Genomic DNA, 7,409 nt, shown 5'->3' with positions numbered 1-7,409 from the left:
TCCTCTTGTCAAATGGACCAGAGATCATCCTGTTTCCCAGGTTGTCGGTAATGTCTCTGAAAAGGTCCTGACCCGATCACAACTAAAGGCAAAACAAACTTCCTTATTTTCAAAAGTAGAATTCTATATGTTTAACTCCTTCATCTCAAAAGTTGAACCAAAGACAGTTAACACTGCTCTTGATCACTCCAATTGGGTTCAAGCTATGCAAGACGAACTGAATGAATTCGAAAGGAATAAAGTTTGGCGCCTCATTCCAACTCCTCAAGATGCCTCAGTTGTTGGTCTCAAATGGGTCTTTAGAAATAAGCTGGACAAGGAAGGCAATGTGGTTAGAAACAAAGCTCGTCTAGTGGTGAAAGGATACTGCCAGGAGGAAGGAATCGACTATGAGGAAACTTTTGCTCCTGTGGCTAGGCTGGAATCTGTTCGAATATTTCTTGCCTATGCTGCACACAAGAACTTTGAGGTCTACCAAATGGACGTAAAGTGTGCATTTCTAAATGGAGAGCTCGAAGAAACTGATGGGTTTTGAGCATTCTAACACTTGCTAAGTGTAGATGCAACCCTAATAAACCTTGGATCTATGTTTGTCTAAGATACATGCAAATAATTATTTTTCCAAGGCTTATATCCTAACTAGCATGGCATGAGGAACTTGAATCAAATAAAGCTAGTAGAAACACTTACCTTGTAGTTGTAGTTGATTCCTTGGAGTTTTAGAGCCTAGCACCAATAATGTGGATGCCTCAAATGAAAGTCACAAATCACCACAAACTTGGAACTTTGAGAGAATAGTCACACTTCTCTTGAAATCGGCCCTCACCTCAACATGTGTCAACTAGTTTTCACTAGTTTGATTTCAAGAGCCAAAGCCTCCTTTATATAGTGAGGTGGATTAGGGTTACATCCATGTAAACCCTAATACCCATGTCTCTTCATTTCCATGAGATCCATGGGTCAAAGCTCCATGGAGTATCCATGGACTTCTCCATCCAAGCCTAGCCCATTCCAAATAAGCATAAGCCCACACTATATAAATATAGAAGCCCATATTTAATTAGTAATATCTTTGATCACTAAATTAATCCTAGATTAATTATAGATCACTACTAATTAAATAATATGATCTTATATTAATATATTAGAACTTATAATATATTAATAAATCATAACTTGTACTATTCTCAAATATTATCCATAAATTGTTTGGGTGAAGTGCAACCCAAATGGACCATGCCGGGTCGGGTCAAGTATATACCAAATATAGTTATGGACTTAGACACTATATCCAACAGTCTCCCACTTGGATAAGTCTAGTAACTGTATTTGCAAGTATAACTTCAGGAACTGATCAGCAATTGTAGCTCTCTAAACTCTGTTGAACTAGAACGCGCCATTTAGATAAGTGATCATATAATCCTCTGTTCTATATATCAGCCGGACAAATACATGGAACATTGTCTTACTTATTGTCCAGCATTTGTTTCCCGATTTCCGATTTGTTTGACATAGAACTCAACTGAACACATCAATTTAGTTCTGACCGGGCCCGGTACATAGGTCAAAACAAAATCATCGAGGGGCCCAGATATCAGCTTCTAATCCAAGAAGGAACAGATAAACTTCGACTCATATGTTTGTTCTACCACTCATTGAATTACACACAAAGGCACGTTTTATAACATCGAGTTACCAATGCGTTTACGTACAATCAATGCATAACCAACTCGTAAGTAACAAATCATATCTCTAGGTTTGAAGACTTATATGATATTACCGTCTCACGATCACTCGAGATAAAATTCCATGAGGTGATTCCAGTGAGCGTGGGTTGAGTCCAATGCTCAGAACTTATGAGCACTCATGATTGTTGTAGCCTTGTCCAACACCTTAGACCTCTACAACCCATCATGACAGTCTTGATTCATGCCTACTTCCGACATATGACCGACTGTGGAGGTTTGAATAATATGATATACCAAACATAATTATTCTGGAAGTCAAAACATGCAAAAGAAATATAGTAAACGATCGACAAGAGATAGCAACACTTTACTCATAAATAAAACACCTTTTATTCATCATCTAATGTCAATTACACTTTACAAATTTCTGGGTTATCTAACTACTAAAACTTATATCATCCTTCAGCCCTATGCTCCGAGTATGCTGGAGATGCTTAACCCTACTCAGTCCCTTCGTGAGGGGATCTTCCGGGTTCTCATCCGATGATACCCTCTTCGCCGTGAGGAGTCCTTCGATTCGATGTCTGATAAAATGGTATTTTCTGTCGATGTGTCTGGATCTCCCATGATCTCTTGGTTCCTTGGCTAAGGCAACCGCACTATTGCTGTCACAGAAAATCTCCATAGGTTCTTTAATAGCTGGTACAACTCCAAGGTCTACGATGAAGTTCTTTAGCCATATCGCCTCCTTTGCTGCTTCACTTGCTGCTATATACTCTGATTCACAAGTCGAATCAGCCACCGTCTCCTGCTTGGAACTCTTCCAAGAAATTGGCCCTCCATTTAAGGTAAAGACCCAGCCCGACTGAGAGCGGAAATTATCCCTATCAGTCTGGAAGCTAGCATCACTATACCCTACAACTCTCAAGTCATTACTCCCACCGAAGGTAAGGACCCAGTCCTTAGTCCTTCGCAGGTACTTGAGGATATTCTTTACCGCAGTCCAGTGTTCCTTTCCAGGGTTCGCCTGATGCCTGCTAACCATGCTCAACGCAAAGGCTACATCAGGTCGAGTACGCGTCATAGCATACATGATCGATCCTACAGCTGAAGCATAAGGAAATCGACTCATTTCTGCTATCTCAGCCTCAGTACTAGGGCTTTGTGTCTTACTCAATCTAGCGTTACACTGAATGGGTAACTCACCTTTCTTGGAGTTATGCATGTTGAATCTTTTCAACACTTTGTCCAAGTAGGTACTTTGACTAAGTCCAATTAGTCTTTTACTCCTGTTTCTCAAAATCTTTATCCCTAGGATATAGGCAGCTTCACCAAGGTCCTTCATAGCGAAACACTTCCTAAGCCAGGACTTTACTTCCTGCAGGGTTGGGATGTCATTTCTTATGAGTAGTATGTCATCCACATACAGTACCAAAAAACTGACTATGCTCCCACTAGCCTTGTTATAGACGCAAGATTCATCTTCACTCCTTGAAAAACCAAATTCCTTGACTTTCTCATCAAAGCAAAGATTCCACCTGCGAGGTGCCTGTTTCAATCCATAAATGGATTTCTCGAGTTTACACACTCTATTAGGGTACTCATTGCTGACAAAACCCTCTGGCTGATTCATGTAAACATCTTCAGCCAACTTTCCATTAAGTAAAGCGGTTTTGACATCCATTTGCCATATTTCATAGTCATGAAATGCAGCTATGGCTAACAGAACCCGAATAGACTTAATCTTGGCTACTGGAGAAAAGGTCTCATCATAGTCCACTCCAGGAATTTGAGAGAAGCCCTTTGCAACCAGTCTCGCCTTATAAGTGTGTACTTTACCATCCATTTCGGTCTTCTTCTTGAAGACCCATTTGCACCCTACAGTCTTACGACCTGGTACATTCTCAACCAAGTTCCAAACTTGATTGTCATACATGGGTTGTATCTCGCTATCCATGGCCTCTTTCCATTTAGCAGCCTCAGGGCCTGTCATGGCTTCCGTGTAGCTGTTAGGTTCATCCAGACCTACTAGTGTCTCGTCACTAATAAGTGTCTCACCTTCCGCAGTAATATGGAAACCATAGTAATGCTCAGGTGCATTCCTAACTCTCGTGGAACGCCTCAGAGGTACGGGCACATCAACTGGCTCAACAGGAGTTTCCTCCTCAAGTTGAGGGCTAGTGTTCGAAGTTCCTTCACCGCTTGATTCTTGAATTTCTTCAAGATCAATTTGCCTCCCACTGTCTCCTTGGCTTATAAATTCTCTCTCTCGAAAGACTCCTCTTCTTGCTACAAAGACCACATTGTCACTAGGTCTGTAGAAGAGGTAACCAAAGGATTGTTGTGGGTAGCCGATGAAAATACACCTCTCGCTTCGAGGTTCGAGCTTATCATGAGTCTCGCGTCTCACGAAAGCCTCACAACCCCAAATCTTGATGTGGTCTAGCTTAGGTACTTTGCCAGTCCACATCTCGTGAGGAGTTTTGGCAACTTTCTTTGTAGGGACAAGATTAAGAATATGGGCGGCAGTCTCTAAGGCATACCCCCAGAATGAGATTGGTAGCGTAGCTCGACTCATCATGGAACGAACCATATCCAACAAGGTTTGATTATGCCTCTCAGCCACACCATTCAACTGTGGTGTCCTGGGAGGTGTCAATTGTGAGACAATCTCACATTCCCTAAGATAGTCGAGGAACTATGAACTAAGATACTCACCTCCTCGATCGGATCGAACCATCTTAATGTTCCTGCCCAATTGATTCTCGACTTCCAGTTTAAATTCCTTAAACCTCTCGAAAGTCTCTGATTTATGCTTGATTAAGTAGACATATCCATATCTATTGTAATCATCAGTAAAAGTCAAATAATAACGATTAGCATTCCTTGTGGCATGTTTGAATGGTCCACACACATCCGTGTGTACAAGGTCCAACAAACCTTCACCCCTCTCACACGAGCCTGTGAAGGGTGACTTTGTCATTTTTCCAAGTAAGCATGATTCGCAACTATCATCTGACTTTAGGTAAAACGACTCCAAGACTCCATCCTTTTAGAGTTGGCCTATGCGTTTCTTGCTTATATGTCCAAGACGACAATGCCATAACGATGCTTTATCCAAGTTATTATTATTAGTAGAATCAATACACAAAACATTATTTCCTAAGTTATCTACAACAGATACAACTTCATACACACCATCACAAGGTAATGCTTTAAAATAAAAGACATTATTATAGAAAACATCTATAGAACCAACTTCATTATTAAATGAAAAGGTAAACCCTTGTTTGTACAAAGCATGAAAGGAAATAATATTTCTTGCCATTCCTGGCGAATAACAACACTTATTCAAATCTAAATTAAACCCACTACTTAGCGATAAAGTATAAACTCCAATCTTGGTAACAGGTAAAGCTTTCCTATTCCCCATGATCAAGTTTATTCTTCCTTGCTCCACATTCTCACTTCTTCTTAGTCCCTGCAAGTCACAACAAATATGAATACCACAACCGGTATCAAGGACCCAAGACTTAGAATGGGGTGAGTTATTAGAAATGATAGTGTAAGTACCTGCATGGTTGGGTTTGACTTTCCCATCCTTCACATCCTGCTGGTACTTTGGGCAGTTACGCTTCCAATGAGACTTTTCATGGCAATAGAAGCATTCAGCCTCTTTTGGGTCAGAAGAAGGAGTGACGAAACCTTTCTTGGTTCCACTTGAAGAAGAGCCATCAAGGGTCCGAGCCTTGGTACCCTTCGAGGATCTCTTTCTCTTCCTCCATCGACCTTTCCCAATTGCCAAAACCGGAGTTGAGTTTGGAGTAGGAGTGATAGCAACCGACTTCCCCTTAAGACCTGATTATGCGGTCTTGAGAAGTCCCTGAAGTTTGCTGAGTGTGACCTCTTCCTTATTCATGTGATATGTCATGCGGAATTGATCATAGCACGATGGTAAGGAGTGCAAAATGATATCTATTGCAAGATCCTCAGGGAAGTTCACATTAAGCTTCAGCAAACGATCCACATACCTTTGCATTTTCTGCATGTGGCTCGTGACGGATTCCCCGTCCTTCATCATGGTTGTTATCATGGAGCAGATGATTTCATACCTCTCTTGTCTTGCACTTTGATGGTATCTTTCCATCAAATCTTGGTGCATTTCATAAGGGTAGAAATCCTCATACGACTTTTGGAGTTCCGCTGTCATCGTGGCCATCATGATGCAAGCCACTTTCGTAGCATCCCTTTCATGTGACCAAAATTCAGCGATCTCCTGAGGAGTTGCAGTGGTCTCATCAATCTCCTTAAGCTCCTTGTCAAGGACATATTCTTTATCCTCATAGCGGGTAATCATCCTGATGTTTCTGATCCACTCATTGAAGTTGGATCCATCAAAGGTGACTTTCCCACACAAGTTCATAAGGGTAAAGGAGCCATTAGGATTAGAGCCAGAAACAGCATTGTTTGAAGACATCTAAAAATAAGAGAACAAGATTAGTTTAGATATAAGAGAGTCCTTAATAAAACACCCAAATGTAATATTAAGGCTAGGATCCAATCACAATATAATATAACTTAGAAGAGGTATGCCGTAATCTAAGCTATACCATATTTGAAAGGTAGGTGAATGACGATTCACTAATTTCCACCACGAAAACCGAAATATTTAAGTATTAGGTTTTTGATTGGTTCTTAGAAATTCCTAGATTCTTTGAGATTCAATGAACTTTTCAAAGGCATGTTTTAATCTCGAGTGTGCCCTCCAAGTTTTGTGACTGGCATGCCGAGGATCACAAAACGAGGTGTGAAGTAACCATGCAAATCACTTGGTACCCTTTAAAGTTTATCACTCAATCGATGTGCCGGTAAACCACACACGCTCCATCGATACTATAATAAACCTTTAAGTCACCCTTTACCTACCTTGTTAAGTCCAAGTTAGTGTGTCGGTTAACCACACACGCTCCACCAACGACTTAAACAAAGTGTAAAGTGTAATTTCATGGATTAGCACCTTATTCACATTTTTCCTAAAGTAACTAAGATTGGGAATTTAGTAAAACATTTAGTTACTTTATAATATTCATCATACTTTGAATGAGAATTTATAAGTCCTTGTCTTACCCGTTCGGCTAACGACCCTCCACCAGTCAAGCAAGCGGTGGGTGAGAGTGGACACCCATTAAGTCACCATTTTATAGGCAACAACCTTATACCCACCTTATAGACCGGCTTCGTGAATGAGGCGTACTAGCGGTAAGACGACTTTGTTCTTATACATATATATATATATATATATATATATATATATAATTATTAAATCATAATAATATAAGTATAAGGGTTGAATTTTAACTTTTAAAATTCTAAGGGTTGGAACTAAAGTTTTAACTTGACTTTACTTGTTCCAAAACTTGAGGGCAAGTTTTGTAAACTTTCAAAACTTTTCATATCTTGTAACTTATGAGTTTAATAGAGTAATAAAATGAAGACTCTTCATTTTTCTAACTCTTGTGTTCTTTTAATGGTTTTCAATCCAAGAGACTTTTGGTTTTCCATAACTTGAGGACAAGTTATGGACTCCATTAAATAACATTATGATCAAGAATTAATCTACGACATAGGTTACAAATAATTCCTATGATCATCTAAACATCATAAGAACAAGATCATGAACATGAACACTTTCATATATCAAAATCACACTTAATCTTTGTA

This window comes from Lactuca serriola, chromosome 1, assembly GCF_051521515.1.
Source record: "Lactuca serriola cultivar US96UC23 chromosome 1, Lser_US96UC23_V15, whole genome shotgun sequence".
Taxonomy (NCBI): domain Eukaryota; kingdom Viridiplantae; phylum Streptophyta; class Magnoliopsida; order Asterales; family Asteraceae; genus Lactuca; species Lactuca serriola.
Note: the sequence above shows the minus strand (reverse complement) of the source record.